An 18,150-nucleotide genomic window follows, 5' to 3' on the forward strand; every position below is an offset into this window, starting at 1 on the left:
AACAGATGGTTCTTATTAATAAAATCAACAATACTGTGATTTTTTAAAATTCCACTTAGCCTTTTAATTTTAATTTGAATTATTCTGTATCTGTAACAAGCAGACGGGACTTTTATATATTTTTTTCTTCCTGGGTAGTGAAGGCTGACGTGTCTCTCAAGCGTACAATAGCGTGAGCATTTGAGCCCTTTGAAAGAAAAAAGATCAAAGGCGGCAAGTCCTGCTGCTGCTGCTGGGTTTAAGCTGTAACCAGCACAGACCCTGCTCTCCACATCTCAAATAGCGCATAGTGGTGGGTGGCGAGCTGACTGATTGCCAGGAGTGTACTGTCAGCGTCACTCCCCTTCACAGAGGACCACGATGGGGGGACAGAGTGTGGGCAGTTGATGTGGACCCCCACACCACTAGCAGAGGTGTCCAACGTCTCCCGTAATGACCTCAATAGCTAATGCGCTGCGCTCAGATTTCGACGGGGTAATTCATTTGCACAAATGGACAATCAATCACATTTTTGCACACAATAAATTCCGGCCCACGCTGAATGAATGCCGTATTTAGTTTTCAATACAATCCTGAAAAATAATTGGGTATTTTCAAAAAAAGAAATCAATAGGGCTACAGTGGAATTTCTATAAGTGATACTTAAAGAAGCAAGATGCCCTGCTGAGGCATATAATAGCCTCATTTGACAGTGAGATGGTTTAAAGGTGAGAGAAAAACATAATCTAAATTATTATCAACGGAAAAGGACGAGCTCAATCAACTTATAAAACTAACATTGCTAACAGCTTTAATTGTATTGCATTATTTATGGGTTACTATAGCCACAATACACTAAACCCAGGAATTGCACGAGGTAGCCGAGGTTAGGATGTCGTAAAGAAAATGATTATTATTATTTTTATATTTACAAGGCTCAGGGAAAAGTTGTCATGTTGTGGTTTTAGGTCTGGCTTGTGGCCTGTGTTGGCTTTCATCCCTGCCGTCTTCTCTATGTCCTTACTATGCTGTGAGTCTGTTCTGTGCTGTCTGATGTGATGCTATCTCACATTCTATTATATACAGACATCCATACAATATATTATACTACATCAGGATACACTGGAGTTATGTCTCCGGCTAAACTAAGTGCAAGGGTCTCACATCCTTAAATAAATGTTAACACAGTGATATGAGTTAACAGACACTCCTGTACAATTACCAGCCAGGGTTACACCGCTGACATTATCAGAAGGAAATCTACATTACAAATGGTACTCCTCTTGAAAACGGCAGCAAAGCGGCCACTTTATATTCCATCACCTTAGTTTTTTTTTTCCTCCAGCCACCCCTTATCTCCCCGTTTTCCAATCAATTCCATCTGCTGCCAATGGACTGATACAAATACAATTTCTATTTACGCAACAGGATCAGACACAAAGCAAATAAAATCTGCAAGATATGCAGTCCAAAACAACATCTGGTTGTCGGAGTATGCAGATTAATTGGAAGTCTTTGTGTTGTGATTTCAGTTGAGTGCAGTTTGACTAACATCTTAACCTACTTAGTGCAATTAGTGCTTCATTAGAGAGGCTAACTAACTATTGCTTCTCTCCATAATGATGTGCAAGAGTGTAGACATAAAAGTACATAATCAATGGTTTCCAATTACTCCACAAGTGCAACCACTATTTCAAATAAACTGGATAATAATATAGAGCCATTACAAAGTCTAAGGTAGCAGAACCATTTAATTGCAGTGCAGTTCTTCTCAGCTCCAAGATTTTTTCACACTAATGAAGTGTCATACAAAAAAGGCTGTATTGATTTTTTCACCACACAGCCTCCACCACAAATATGTAATTATCCTTTTTATATCTGGCAGGGGATTAAGGTAATCTATAGTATCTAGCCTTTGCGCTTCCCTGACAGGGCTGTGTGTGGCTTTTACCCTTTTCAAAATATGCAGCTTTTTTGATGAATGAACTTTAGACAAAATGATGTTCTGTTCTATATTGTTTTGTCTAAAAACCTGTATCCTGAAGACATCATGCAGCATGTACAGCTGCCTGAGCTTTCAGTACACAATCATGGCATTTCAAGCCCTGTCATCCATAAGCCAGGCAGTTAGAGGTAACCATCAGCTAACGCACACATAGACAGATAGGCTCCACAATCAAACACAAACACACTAAAAGCAGAACGGGCTGCACACTATTACACACACACACACACACAGACACACACGATTTCTTTGAAGATGTGTGTGAAGCTGTTAGTTCAATAGAATTCATCACAGCTGGTTAATAAGGTTAATTTAATCCAATAATGTGTCCATGAAAATCACTATTTCCTCTAGAGCATCACACAAAAAGCTCCCCACTGTTCACAGTGAACCACACAACGCATCCACACTTATCCTCGGGCTTCACACGATAACAACCCAGTCCATTTAACTTCAGGCTAGCAACTCTTCTCCTCTCTCTCCCTCTCTGTCTGTCTTTGCTGCATCTCCAGACCTGAGATGGACGAGCAACCTTAAGACTACCCCACGCTGGGCTGCCCTTCACGATAATAAAAAGCCATTACCTTGACCGCTGACACGAGGCCAAGTGTGAGGGTCAGAGTGATATTTATTGATGAAACTCTGAGCTCCCAATCTGCTGCACTCAGTGCGCATCATACAGCTGTCAGCACAGACAGGGATCAGGCAGCATGATGGCCCTCGACATGGCCCATCTATAATTTATGAACTACACAGAAAACAACCAGGAGACAACAGAGAAGCCCTGGCTGCCCAGGGATTACCCTCCAGCCCAGCTAAAGAGATCTGAACGAGAACCATCTAAGGGCCACTGTGGGCCACGCTGATATGGGGCAGCAGGTAAGCACAATAGCTGGTGTTCCATATTCAGAGAGGCCTCACCGGGATCCATCTCTCTGGAGGACAGTGTTGTGAATAATAGACAGTGTTTACAGTGGGGATGTAAAGTGAGTGCGCTGGTGCATCACACACCCCAGCACACTTCAGCTGAGCCCTGTAAATGAGCTAACAGAGGGGCAGAGGATGTAAAGTTTCACAGTTTATTCGACAAAAAGCTCTGGGATGGCCCAGTGCCACGGACAGTCAAAGATGACCCTCACAAGGTGTTTAGTTCATTTTTCTCTTGATGATTATTATTTTGAATTATTATTATTATTGTCATTATTATTGCCGCTAATAAAACATAATCATAGATTAATATGCAGAGGGTTTTCTCCATGAATTGTTTCATAACTTTTTTCTTGATCATCAAACAGCAAAAGAAAGGAAAGCAAAGGGTGGAGAATGAAAGAAATATTGAGTTGCAACTGCTTTAAAAATTGATCAGTTTTTTTTTTTTAGTTGGAAGGTGGTATTCTGATATTAACAGGGGTATTTAGCAAATAGAAAAAATGTTAGTTAGTAATAAAACTGATGACAAAGTGGGAAAATTAAGCCTGAGCTAATTTAAACGATCTGTTAATTAAAAAAAACACAAACATTTTCTTTTTTACTTCTACAATAAAGTAAACACGGATTATAGTAGATGGATAGTATTTTTTTTTCTTCTTAGAAAGTTTTCCCGCTGGTTTATTTTGGTATTGTTATGCGTTTTTTCTTTCTCATTTTAAATCCCACTTGACAGTTCTTTGTTGAAAACTTTAATTGCAAATACACTCCTTGCCCATTTTTAACACCAGGGTATTCTGTCTCCATTCTTGAATTCCCACCCAGATCAAATGCAATCCTTCATCGGCCAATTTCACTGACACTTTCTTTTTATCTTCTGAATTCATCCTTACATGTGGCAGACAGACATATATTGTTTCTGATCAATAAATAACCATATAATTGAATACTGCTGCATCTCAAATGAAGCCCTCATTTACCAAGCTTCAGTAAACAGGCTAGATTCTTTGCCTATCTAACGCTGACATTTCAGAATTCAAACACATTCGGGGCAGTGTCAGTGCACAGTGCTTCTGTATCCCACTTAGGCTCTCTTTTCAATATGGAACTATCTCCACCCAATAAATTATTCTGGGCATCTCCAGAGTCATTACACATTTATTTTGATCTTGCATCATAATTCACAGCTTGGCGCACAATGCATTTTCTCAAAATGCATGGTAATTCCTTGGTGCAGAGCAAAGTTATGATTCATTTATACTGGAGTGACAGCATAATGCAGAGACGTCAAAATCCATTAAACTGTTCAATGTCTTGGGGTTTATTTTTAGATTCAATTGAGATTTAACTGATGGTGAAAAATACACAGTCAGGTGTGTTTACCTCACCTTTAGAGAGAATGTGTTATGGTTCCAATTAATTTGTTATTCCTGTCACTAAAGGCATTGTCTATGTCAAAACTGTCACAGCGCTTTGGGCTTTGTTTTCTGGAGAATGGCATTTAATTTCGCTGTATACTTTCATAACTATACTCATTTAAAAGGTGTGCATTTTATTTGGAGACACTTAAATTTGATTTGATTGCTCATCACAATGGCAGATTGCAAAATTGCTAGCTGTTACCTTGACCACTGAGCTATGATCATCCACAGTTTAAAAGACATTCAATTATCCTATGTGTGCCTCTAGAGATGAGTGCTGAGAGGAGGATCCTACAGTCTGAGTGGATGCTAAATTGCATGACTGTGGATATAATGCTAGCACTTAACATTGTTAGCTTTGTGAGCTTTGTTTCCAAAGTAAAACAGTGCATACGCCCATACTTTTCTGTGGCACTGCACACTGATATTTTTTAGTACAATGCATATTAATTCCCAATTAAGTCGGTATATCTGCAATAAAATACAATCAAATAAAAGCTTAGTTTAATTTTAACATTTAAGCGAATAAATGATCCACAATTTATTTTTGTACTATTTAAAAAATAGTAAATATATATAGTCAATTAAAACAGATATTTTGCTTTGTATCTGTGCACAGCTGCCCATGCAAATTCCACTGAACAGAGACTGTAAACTCCACATTTCTGCAGTACTTTATATCAAAGCCCAGAAGTGCACTGACTATAGCTAGCTGCTGTCTGATATGGGGAAAGGCAGGCAGGAGGGGATTTTTTTTTCTTCCTTCTACAAGGATTTTTTTGTGTGCAGTTATGGTCCATCATTATTAAATGTCTCTTGTTGGATGGGAGAGGCGCTTTATCAAAAACAGCCATTCATCAGGCGCTGTGCAAGACAGCTCACATCTGACCTCTGCGGCAATAATGCCGCATCAAGTAGGCCAACTACCTAGTTTAGCGGCAGAGCAGGGAGCAGGGGCCGGCTCCAAGATTAAGTGCGCTGTTTCAGGTTTTCATTCCCAGGGGTTCTGCTTGCTGATGTTGTATTGATTGCAAAAGTTTACCAGTAAGTATCACAAACAACAATAGCCAGGTCAACGATCGGTGATGCCTGAACTGCTATTCCCTGGCGGAGGACTACACGTTCAGGGCTAAAGCACTGCCATCATCATGGCTGTGTGCAGGGTGCAGAGAAGGCTCTCTTGAGTTGGGGGAAGAGAAGTGCATTGGCTGTTCCTACTGACATTTAGGAAAGCGATATGTCAGTGTGAAATGAGCGTGCGTGAGATAATTATAAGCCTTTGCATTATAAAAGGCTGCATCGACAAACTGTCGGATTGGCCTTCCACAGAGGCACCTAGCCCTGTTAGGTACTCCTACATAGGTTACCACTTATCCCATTTAATGGCTTCGTAATTTATTTTAACATCAACTGGAAAGACTTTCTATGCACAGATGTAGCAGATCCAAGCAAATGATTCAAAGTATCAGCCATTTCCAAACAGCTCTGTTCCTTTATTTACGATAGCATGTCCAAGAAAAGAACTGTTACCCCAAAACAGTATTTTTTAGAAGGAAACTGCACTGCTACAGTCATAACATAAGTGAAAGGACTGAGCAGTAAAGAAGACGATTCACCCTGAGGCCATCTCCAGCAGGCTGAATGATGGTGCATCCTTGGCCCTGCATGGGGGACAGCACACAACCCTCCATCACAGTGCCACCGGACCATTACCCAGGGACTGTAACGGCCAGCCGCTCCAACCGGGCCTCCTCCACTGCCCCATGAAGCTAATCATGTGATTTGATGCAATGACAGAGTAATGACACAGATTGGTGGTGTGTTCAGCTTCCCCTCTGCTGGAGGCAACAGAGGAGATGGTAAACACACGAGACTGCCTGAGCCACGACAAGAGATACCACGTTGCAGAGCAAGTTACAGAAGATATCCAAGTGCTCTCACAAGTGAAATCAAGATTAATGGTGCTGCTGAGGGATTCTTTTATGTCCTTCAGTAACTATATTTCACTTAATGAGGGACATTAGCTGTAATAAAACTACTCAGAAGTACAAGCCGTTAATTAATGCATCCATATTACCACTGAATGAAAATAACTGAGTTGTGGGACCCATTGGACCAAATATTAAAGGTGCAATCTGTGGAGTCATAATTTCCACTGCTCTGTGCCTATTCATCATTTCAGCCTTTAAGTAAGATGCCTGTACTAAAAATTCTAAACCAGTATTGTGAAACTTACTGCGCTGCAAATCATTCCTTATTAGACTCAGACTGGATTTAGGAAGGGTTTAAATTATCATATTGGTTTACCTTTTATTATTATGCATAGGTTGCTTTTAAGAGTGCATGAAGTTGAAAGTAAGTGAACAGCTAACGACCACTGCTGTTTGATTCCAGCTTCGTGCTACTGTTTCTGTTCCTGCACAAGGCATTCAAAAAATTACTTCCAGATCTTCGCTTAACTTAACAACACAGAAATACATCTCACTAACCTCCCTCTAAGAGCACCTTTATCTGGGCTATAATCCTGGCTGTAATGTGCCCTCGTTAGGAAAGCACTGCTGGCCCACACCAGTAGTAACACAGGGAAGGCCTCAGGCACCACTGGAATTAATTACAGACAAAAGCGATGGTGTTTGCAATTGTCATGCCAAATTTATCACTAGCCACTTAATGTGCCTCATCTGAACTGATCCACACTAGCTGAATTGCCCCAGGGCATCTATTCTTCATCTTCCAGGGGTGAGGTGGTGGTAGAGACCGTGTCTGTGTGTGTGTGTGTGTGTGTGTGTGTGTGTGTGTGTGCAGGGCAGTCTGCATCTGCCTAAATCCTATGCTGGAGGCGGTGTGTGCTAACAATGCCCCCAGCAAATACAACATGTAGAAGTGTATAACAAATGTCAACACCCCCTAACCAGCCCCTCATTCTCTACCCACCCAGCTATGTCTCCAGAGGGAGGTTCAAAGCCAGTCTTGACATCTTTAATTCTGTAATTTTTGTGATGATAATCCTTGATGTGCTTGGATGTGCTGTCTGCAGTCATTTGCTCCCCACCAAAGTACATCTTTACACAGGCTTGTGGTGCACAAAAAAATACTGTCGATTAATAAAAGATTAAATCTGTGTGTGTTTTGTCAAAAAGTGCATGAAAAAAAAAACATTTTAGAGAAATAAGAAGACAACTAACAAATGTTTTCTCAGTCTATAAAATTTGATAAATTTCAACTGCGTTTGATGCAAAGTCATCACATCTTTTGTGTCAGTACGTTGGTTTACTAAAAAACTCTTTACATTTGAGAAGCTGGAAGACATGATATTTTTGGTATTTTTACTTACTAATTACTAAATTATAAAAAGTAGATAAAGTTAAACATTTAATCTCTGTGTGGATGCTGAAAATTGTCACTGTAACTTAGGCTTATTAGAAAGTGAAATATTAAACTCTTAAGTTAAACCTCTGTCTCCTGTTCAGTGAAAAATTTTACAATGAATTCTGTGAAAATCTCAGCAGTAAACTACAGCGTTATTATTATTATTTTTTTTTATCATTTAACTGCTTTCTTTAATCTTGTCATTTCGGTGGTTGCTTATATCAAAAGCACAAAGACTGTCCCAAAAGCGTACTTACACATAAGCCACCATTATCTTTCTGCTTGTGCAGCTGAAAACCTAATACCTTAGTTCAATAATAATGCAGAGGGGACAGCTCATTGGTAGCCCAGTGGTACAACAGAATAATGGCTCCAAAGGAGTGCTGCCTCTCTAAAACAAATATGCAGGTGCTTCGGTTCAACTTGAAAAAATACACAAAAATATTGTATCCACAAGTGCATAATGCCTCATCAACACAAATCGGTTATCAATTAAAGCAAAAACCATCTCATTATATTAATGAATGGCCTCAGCTAGTAATAGCCTGTCTTATTGATGTTTGAACAAGGTAAGCACAAACCCCCTTACACAGCACCGGGATCCACAGCATCAGCAGCTGAGAGGAGATTTGCAAGGATGAAGAAAACAACAGGAAAAAAAAAAAAGAAAAAAAAAAAAAAGAAACGCAAAGAGGAATTGAAGGGCACAACAGGGTGCTCTCAGAGGGACTGCATTTATTCCAGCAATTGTCATGCAAGCCTTGTTGTAAGTAATAATGTGGCCTTTAATGACGGAATGATGGACCTGCCAAACACTGCCTCTGCTATATACTGTCTGCATGTCCCCGCCGTCCGCTTCTCACATACCCATCTGGGACATATTAGCATATCCTCGTCAATTCACAGCCCGCTTTAACATAATCCATATTTGTTGGGTAAAGTCCAACAGCAAGCCTCCCATACAGCGGTCATAGGATGCTATGACACACTTCAGGAGCCCGGCCCACATAAAGCATGCTTGGGCAGCTAAGCAATTCAGAAATGCAAAATAGTAGGGCACACCATCCCCTGCCTTGTACCGAGAGGGACAAATCCCTTTTGGCCAGACATCTCCAGACTGTTACCTTGGTATTCCTCCACAACAGTACTTCTGATTTTTATTCTAAGTGTTCAGGAAAAAGGAGAAAAAGAACAAAAAGCAGCCTGCTGTCATGGCTGGCAGTGAGTGTGTAGAATACATTGGGTTGCTGAGGCATGTCAAAGTAAGTATGCTTCACCTATCAGAGAATAATGCCATATTTTGATACACATTTGCTTGGTAAATATTCTTATTTTTACTCTTTATAAAATGGATTTGACTGCAGAAAAGCACAGTTTAAAACAACCTCCAAATAATCTGTAAAATAAATGTATTTAATTACATTTCTCTAGCAAGACCCTCAGCTTCTGCAATCGTGATATAGAACATTACTATATATAAGCATGCATATTAATGAATACATACCTGAGTGATAAATAATATAAGCAGTGTGAGACAAATGCAGTTGCAGTGCATTAGGTCACAGTAATGCCTATTATTTTTGGATCCATGTAGAAATAATTTACTTAGTGGCTCATCTCTTAGGAGCACAATAATCTTTATTGCTGAGAAGAAAAACACTTCTCAGAAGACCTGAAATTTATGTAAACACTGATTTTACTGAGTGAAGTCAGGAAATGGGTTTAAGCAAATGTAAACTTCAATTTTAATCAATACACCAGTCCAATCATGCTTTAAAATAAAATAAAAAGTAAAAGAGAAACTGAATAACATATATTGTTTACTAATAATATATTCAACTGAAGTAGTTCTTTGAAGTTCTCTGCAGTAAAGACATTCAGTAGTATTCCTTCACCCACTTGAAAGCAATACCTGTCATGAACCATCATCACAAAAGCCTTCTGAGATATAATCTCAGAGAACTTTTAACCCAAGAATTTCAAACCTTCCTGTCAAAGAGAAAGCAGAGATCTTGGGATCATGACACTCAGTCAGCAGCAGTCACACAGCTCTGGGCCGGGTGCTTCTCAAGTGCTGGACTATGTAGCAGCCAGCAGAGCCAGAGACTGAGTTTCACAAGTCCAGAGGAATCCTCTTAATGTACTGCAACAAACATGAAAGCTATGTTCATATAATCCAGTAATATCCATTTGTAATTAAGGAATTGTCATTTTAGTAATTATTAAGCAAGGATTCAATTCAAGTCCAAACATCTAGGCTTGCGGTGTCCTTTTTTATACCAAAAGAAATCTACCACCACTGTTTGGAGGTAAACAGAGTGGAGCAAATTGTAAACATCACGAAAGCTATAAATATTTCAGCCGTGTCAGTTGTCAGACCCACCTAGTGTTCAGGCCCGAGACATCTAGTTATGGCTGAATTCAAACTGAGGTTGACTTATGATAATAAGATTCATTCACAGCACGATCTGCTGTATGTATACAGGATGCCCCCTTCATTTCATTAAGCTGAAACTTCCTCAACTTAGTGAAAGGAAGGATGCAGTTTCATTCTGTCTGTACAAGCATTTTTTAAAAGGGGATATCTGCTATGCATGGCTTCAGTGTGAAAAATTACATGAACCAAATAATATTCCCCTTAAATCAAAGACCATTTTTATTTGTGTTCCAGAGAGGTCAGTAAGGGTTCCTAAGATTCACTCGCACCCCCACTACGGCTGCGAGTGGGACGCTTCTCTAAGGGATGTCATGCTGCATGTCATCAGCCTGGTTAAATTGCACTGCCAGTGGGTAAGCAGCAGGGGTCACATGAGGCTCAGTGTGGACTGCAACATGTAACGCATGGCAGACCACAGTCTGAAGACTGGCCTGTAATGACTCCAAAACATCCCGATAAAGATTGAGGGGCAGCTGTTTTCATCTAAAGTATCTCGTCTCACACACACAAACACATGCACACTCACACACACAATGAAGGAAAGCACTGTAGTAAAACATTAAAAGGACTATAAGGTTTTTTGCTTGTTTGCCCTGAAGAAATCAATATATCAATACTGCATCAATAGAATCCATATATAATAGAGTAGTTGTTTAGGGGGTCGTCTGCAAGATAATTCTCATTTTAGGAATGATTATACAATCCAATATATCAAGCTAAAAGAAAAATGTTTGTTTCAGGGGTGAGCCCGAGCATTTGCCCTTGTAAACACAAAGCCCACATGTGACTGGGAGAGGCCTCAGTTGGGCAGACAGCAGAGGGAGTTAACAAAGCTAATTAGGAGAGGCTGACATGTTAAAGTGAGCTGCGGCTCGGGAGTCAGCTCTATCACATATGTTTCCTTTGTGGCGGGTGAAGTGGCTCCTTTGTTTGTGAATTGATGGCGTTTCGCTCTGCCGTCCCTTTGGGTAGAGGCACTGACCTGCGGAGGCCCCGACAGTGTGAAGAGGCTCTTTCTCTATCTCCCCAACGCCTCCTGCTCCAGCTGTCCCACTCCCTCCCCAAACCTAAACCTTCCCAGAACCGTGGACTCACAGAGAGATGGGCAACACCTGTAAAGGAGTGAATACCCCCTCCGCCCAGGCACCTCAAAGCAGCCTGCCCACCTGCTACTGAGCTCTCTGGGCCCTGGAGCTTAAACGCTCATTTTGTGCCTCTCAGCACGGGACTTATTGATATAAATAGCTGTGCACAAAGTGCACACTCTGTTTTCTCTTGGTCTGATGCAGTAGGTGTGTATGTGATTATACTCAATGGCAGCCTCTTTCAGGTGGGGATGAAATATGAGCAGTTTGGACACTTGGTAAATGACAATCTCTGTTAAATTCACTGAAAATGATTATTGTACAATTGACATGTATCGAAATGGACAGCATGATTTGGGCCCCCGTCTTAAACAAGGATTCAATATCTAATATGTAGACACAATATGCTCTGTAATAAACCTTACAGATACTGCAATAGATTTAATGATGACCTTACCATTTGTCTTTATAAAGCCTGTCCTTCCTCACTGGTGAATCATAAGGTTTGTCCTTGAACAACACACTTTATGGTTACAATGAAAAAAGCATTAAGTCTATATACTGCAAGTCTTCCATTTGTTATTCTGTGCTAATTGTAGTTTAACATACACCAGGCTATTTACTATGAAGTGTATGAGGGATGCTTGTGTGTGGATCAAACAGAAACAACAAAAGGGAACTAAACACACTGTATAGCATGTCAAAACCTGGCCATTAAAGTGTTAACTTGCCCTATAAGCCCACAAAGTTTGAAAAAAGTCAATCTCTTTCATTCACCTAAGCCAGCATGGCAACAGATTAATCCTCACCCATTAAGATGACAAGACAATTTGTGGAGTAGTTGAGTGTAAATAAATATGTTGAGGAGGAGATAATACATTAGGCTGCTGACCGGGCTATTCCATTATGGCAGCACATTTGTTTCCCTACACGGAGGAAGCCATTCAGCGGATAGCGTCTTTCCTTCATGAGGTGAAAGTGGAATCTTGCCTCTGAGAGGAAAATAAGGACATCAGGACTCCCCAACATTAACTTTCATCACAAAAGTCATCTCATCCACCAGCGATAGAGGCTCTCTCAGGCTTGCTCATAAAAAGGAAAAGATATAATACACAGCCTTCAGTTTAAGAGGTAACAATAGTTTTGTCTCCATTAGGTGCGATAAAACAACAGCAGCGAGAAGTGCATCTGGTGCCTCCCCATTTCAGAGACATGACTGTAAAACACTACCTGCCACTGATGCTCCAGCATCACAAAACAATGCTAGAAACTTTTTTAGTTGTTTTATATGCATGTTTAGATTTACAGGCTTCTTTACGATTCCAGGTGGTAGTTCTGCTGGAAGACAAGAGGCAGTACAAGCCAAGTGGCTGCATTGATTTCGCAGTAATTGATCTGATGGTTCCTTGTGATAATTGACAATTATCCCTGATTACCAGACAGGGGCTTAAAATCAGTCTAAGAAAATGACCGGCATTATGGGATGTTGTACAATGGCTGAACAAAGATAAATCAATACACCTCAGAAACTGCTTACAAAACAAGACAAAAGAGAGTTACAATGGACCCCATGCTGCAATCCCTCATGATATACTACTACATATACACAGTGCTACACATAAAGTAATAAAAAAATAAAGGGAGACTAAAATTAACACAATAGTTGTGTAAGTGCATAAAAAAAGCTGTTAATAACTGTCCACACGCACACATGCGAACGTGCATCTGTCTACACGTTTACATGTGTATGCGTGCGTGCGTGCGTGCGTGCGTGCGTGCGTGCATGCATGTGTGTGTCCATAAAAAGCATGCATCAGTGTGTAGCTACATGTCTATATTTCTCTGTTACTATGTGTCTGACCTCGGTTGATTGGTCCTCTTGATTCAACCAGACAGATGCAACTCATTGCAGCTTAATAAATATAGGGGCCCAAGGGATCTGCGCTAAACAGTTCTATTAAGTTGGAAACATGTCAGCCAATATAAAAGCAGCCTGACCCCGGGAAAGGTCAACAGTGACACGCATGTTTACTCAGGAAAACAACCCGAGGCTGGAAGGTCTTGTTTTATCGGATGTCTTCAAAAGAGAGAGAGAAAGCGAGCACGTCTGGCTGGCCAATTGTTAGTTTTACGTGATTTTGGATCTTTGAACCCACAGAGGAAAGGGCTGTGTTGTCACTGAGCTGTCTTGTACACACATAAGGCAACATGCATGCAGCATAGATAGATAGATAGATAGATAGATAGATAGATAGATAGATAGATAGATAGATAGATAGATAGATAGATAGATAGATAGATAGATAGATAGATAGCACAATAAATCCTGCCACTCAAGAAAAGCAGAGGTGAGAGACCCACTTCCTGTCTCAAATAATCTGCCTCCACAATGTTTAATCAGCACATCAAAACATTGAGGGAGAGGAATTTCCGTGCTTGGTGAGCATATTAGGGATGCAGTCGCAGCGTTAACTAGCATTGATGAACTGTTTGCTTATGCAGTAATAATTAACTTCCATTACATTACTTTGTGTGATTACTTTCTTAATTGCCTGAATTATGCATCAATTTAATATCTAATAACCAGTCTTAGACATTAGACACCGTTCAGACACATTGCTTATAGTTTCCCAGCTTTAATTAAACACACTAGAATAAATGAAACCGTGTAGGATGGATGTCTTGCAGTGATTTCCTGGGTGCTTAAATATGCTATTTATTATAAAAGCATATACAATTCACTTTCTCCTCAGGAAAGCAAACCACAAGATGCCAATTATAGAATGAAAGTTGCTTTGCCATGGCTTTTTGAGGATCTAGACTAATAAATTTGTTGAGTGGGACTCATTGTGTATTATGCAAATACAACACTGTGCCAATTTTTAAGTTTCAAATCTGCAGAGCAAAAACATGTCCCCAAAGATGATTTTAATTATATAGCAGAATGGTCTCCTGTTTTGCATTGTTATTGTCCCACAGTAAGGAACCAGTTAACTGGAACAATAAATGAGAGTGTACACTGATATTCAAATTATTTTTTATATCATTTAAATGCAACATATCTCACACATACTCTTTGCATGAAATATGGCCATGTGCTTACTGGCTGAAGCTACAAATAGATGACCTAATCAGGAATATAAAAACACTATAAAGGTATTACAGACAGAGAGCAGCATAGGAAAGCTATTTTCCACAGAAAAGCCTTTCACTCGCCTTGTCTCTTCCAATGCAGCAGAAAAATAAACATTTTAGAATTAGGTCATCTTTCTCAATTGAACCTTCATGTTATCAGATCTAAATTTGATTTACAGGTACTGCATGTCATATGAGCTAAATCTAATTAAAAAGCCAGCCCATGGAAGCACCACGTCATTCAGTGAATTGATATTAACTTTTAGTCCCCTTGCATCATCATTTTAGCCTCACTAGAAAAGTGACATATCCACTTAAAAAGAAAAATGAATCCAATTTTCCTCATCAGCAGTAGTTTGGTAAACATCCATATAACAGTAAAAGCCACACTAGCCGCATCTTTCTTTTAAAACCCTTTAAAATTATAAGACTTAAAAACCACACTTTACATGAATTATTGTAAATTATATGATGGTAAATCAACGCAAAAGTCACTAGGTGGTAAGAAAAAAAAATCACCTATGGCTAAACTAGAAATCTATTTAGCTGATCTGAACTGATGCAAATCCTTGTGACTGGTGTTAGGTCTGGCAGCATCGTTAGTCTGCCTTTTAAATGATTTCCAGAGCTGGTGAGCTGCTGGCAATGCAAGGTTAGACAGAAAATGATGGCAGCACGCGGATGCTTCACAGACCTCATGATAGTTTCCGTCTGTCATTATTTACGTCTGACTAGTCGCGTCATGTCAGCTACCTAGAGAGACACTTTTAATGTGAACCCCCCTTCGTTCTCCTATTGCTCTTCACAAGCAGTGTAGTATACCATTATTTCTTTGCTTCAGTACCTTTAGGTGAAGCTCGCCCTCCCATCAGCCAGAATCAAAGACAGATCCCCTGCTTGATATTGTACATGCCCGTGTTTTTACAGAGCTGGCGCAGAAGCTACACAGCTACCACAGTGAGGAAGGCAATTCTGTATCTCATTTGACTAATTAAATAAAACGGGGGAAAAACACGGGGTGATATGGAGTTTGGGGATTTAAAGCTTGGATGTGGAAAGATTTTGGTGGGCACATCACATCTGCAGCAACAGTTCCATAATAAATATCTAAAATGATTTATAGCTACCTTTATACAGTACTGCAGCATAATCTACAGTTATTAGCTAACATAGTATCTTCTCCTGAGCAGGAGAGTGCATCATAGGATGCTATGAGCCGTTGAGACTAATCAATTAATGAAACACTGAAAGCAAAGCCAAAAGTATTATCGTATGAGGTCTCTTTCACGACATACAAATATTATCTCAAAACAGTTACCCTCAAGCTCGATACAATGGCCATTTATCACAGCAGTAGCCATGAATCAAGTCACGCAGTAAAATCGATCATTGATTCACCTTATTCCCTTGTTTTTCCATCTGAGCCACATAATGATCATTAAACTGACCACAGCATGTCCAAAAAATGGATTTATAATACTCTGAGCACAGCTTGAAACATCACAAGAGTGGTATCCTGAGGAAAAGTTGACACAGATACAGAATAGAAAAAATAATATTAATTTGCAGTTTCTAATGGCTATGCAACTTCTTCCTGCAACTTTACGTGCGGCACACTTGTGCTGTGGAACTATCTACTATAGGACCAAGACCTCTTGGCCAGAGTCCATCTCTACGCTTTGTGCACGTGATCCCAGCCTAGATGAGCATGCTTTAATGGGGCTGCTTAGCCCCATCATGACCCAATGAGTGCCGGCTGTGGAGTGGATGTGCTTGGTGTATGTGTGTGTGTTCCCAGCAGGGAGACAGTGCCTTATGAAGGTCAAAACTGCAGTAGTCTGGGGCTCTCTAAGTGAACCCTGGAGAGGATAACAAGCCACATCTAACACTTTCTCTTTGTGCTCTCACAGCCACTGATTCACCTGAGAATAGTAGAAGCTAAAAGATAACACACAGAAAAGCAAAATTCTCGGGACTCGGGATGCTAAGAAAAACATTTTCAATTACTACGCAGAATTATTGTCTCAACCCAGGAATAAAACGTATCAGTCTTGACCCAAAATGAGAAAAGCTGTGTTTTGCAAAACAATTCCTGTGTAGACTGTATATAAAAATTAAATAAATAACAAATACCGTTCGCCTCAAGGGAATTTCAGTTTAACCACAGCGTGTGACAGTATTGCCCTGTGTTATGGCCACCTAATGGACAATGTAGCATTAATTCAGCTTCAGATGAACAGGCAGGACAGCAGAATCAAAAATGAGGAGGGGGGCCCTAGGTGTATGAATTATGCATATTACATTACCATAACACTACAATACACCGTGCGACAAAACAATGTGGTGAAAATTGGGCTTCGACTGAGATATTGAACAATTTCCTACATGGTTCTTGCCTACCTTCGAAGTGGAATTGTATTAAGCTTCCTCAATAACAGCAAAACCCATATGAGATTTGTATGTTCACATCTAGGCCAGTGAACAAAACACTCTGTAAACAAGTCAGGGATAATTGAAAAGAAAGTCTCCTGACTGCTTTCCCTGGGACCTATCATTCAGGTAGATGGGAATTTGGTTAAATGGCAGGAGAGAAATTACTTCTTTCATTGATTTTCCTTTAGACTTCAAAGACAGATAAATGAAATGGAGCAATTTATTTTATCAGGCCCTGAAATGGTATTCAAGAAAAACATGTCAGAAACTATTATTTGCAATCATGTTGCTCTTATTAATCCTGAGGAAAAATGGATAACTGAAAACGCACAAAGGGATTTACTGGGCTACAACACGTTTTCAGTCTGTATTAGGCCGTAAACAGTGTTGAGAAACACGTGCAGTCACGCAGAGTAAATGAAGGGAAAAAATTTTTAAACAAAGTTCTTACATAAACATCACAGGAGAATTGGTTTCTGAGATCATTGTAAGTGGAAAAAATTATTTAAGTGGCATGCCACTGAGATTAAGATTTTGTGTTTGGAAGACATCCCACTACACACCCAACGCTAAGCATTTTAAACCATGTTTAAGTTTTTTATCAATGTCATTTAATTACAGTGTAGTCCTTAAAAACAAACAAACAAAAAAAACTACAAGTCCGATAATATAACGCTGAGCCTCCATCACTGATTTGTAGATGAACCCTGTAAAGGAGACAGCCTTAAGCTGTACCACACACTTGCAGTGTGCTGTGTAAAACAGTATGTGGTATTGGTAACTGCTTCTGTTCAAGCCTTGTAATCATTACCTGGCATCTTATTGCCTCTGTGGCTTTTAAAGCTCTTGTCTCACGCCCAGAAAACAGGGAGTTATAGCTGATCTTTTATTAAAACTTTAGGAGAGCGTCCCTCTCTGGAGGGGGGCGGAGGAGGAGTGGGACAAATTAGTGTTGACAGTAGACACTTAAAGCAGGAAAATCACGGGCCCACTGGGAGGCAGGAGCCACATGGGGCTCCCCGCCTGTGTAAAGAACACTCCAGATTTCACTTGAGATGCAGTCGCCTTTTAACAGGGCAGGGGGAATGTCAACAGACTCTCTTGAATGAACCAATAAAGCCACTAAAAGGAGAGGATTAACCAGCTGATATCAGGGACAGCGGTTTGTTTTGAATGCCGCTCCTTCTCTGTGGAGCATGGCCTGAAACACACTGGGCGGAACATTTCCTTTGCCAAGCATGCGATTACACTGCCAAAATTGTGTAGTTAATTGTGCTAATACTTGATTGTGGTCACGCCAGATTTAACCACGTAATTTTACTGACATTACCGCTGCTTATTCGGAGCATAAAAATATAA

The 18,150-nt window shown here is 40.1% G+C and overlaps 1 long non-coding RNA gene across 1 annotated transcript in view; it reads right to left on the reverse strand.

The window, feature by feature from the left end:
- Positions 1–18,150, reverse strand: part of LOC102215403 (uncharacterized) — a 54,318-nt gene that overhangs the window by 23,285 nt on the left and 12,883 nt on the right. The gene's annotated exons all lie outside the window — the stretch shown is intronic.

Source organism: Pundamilia nyererei, unplaced genomic scaffold, assembly GCF_000239375.1.
Source record: "Pundamilia nyererei isolate P.nyererei 1_Seehausen unplaced genomic scaffold, PunNye1.0 scaffold00009, whole genome shotgun sequence".
Classification (NCBI taxonomy): Eukaryota; Metazoa; Chordata; class Actinopteri; order Cichliformes; family Cichlidae; genus Pundamilia; species Pundamilia nyererei.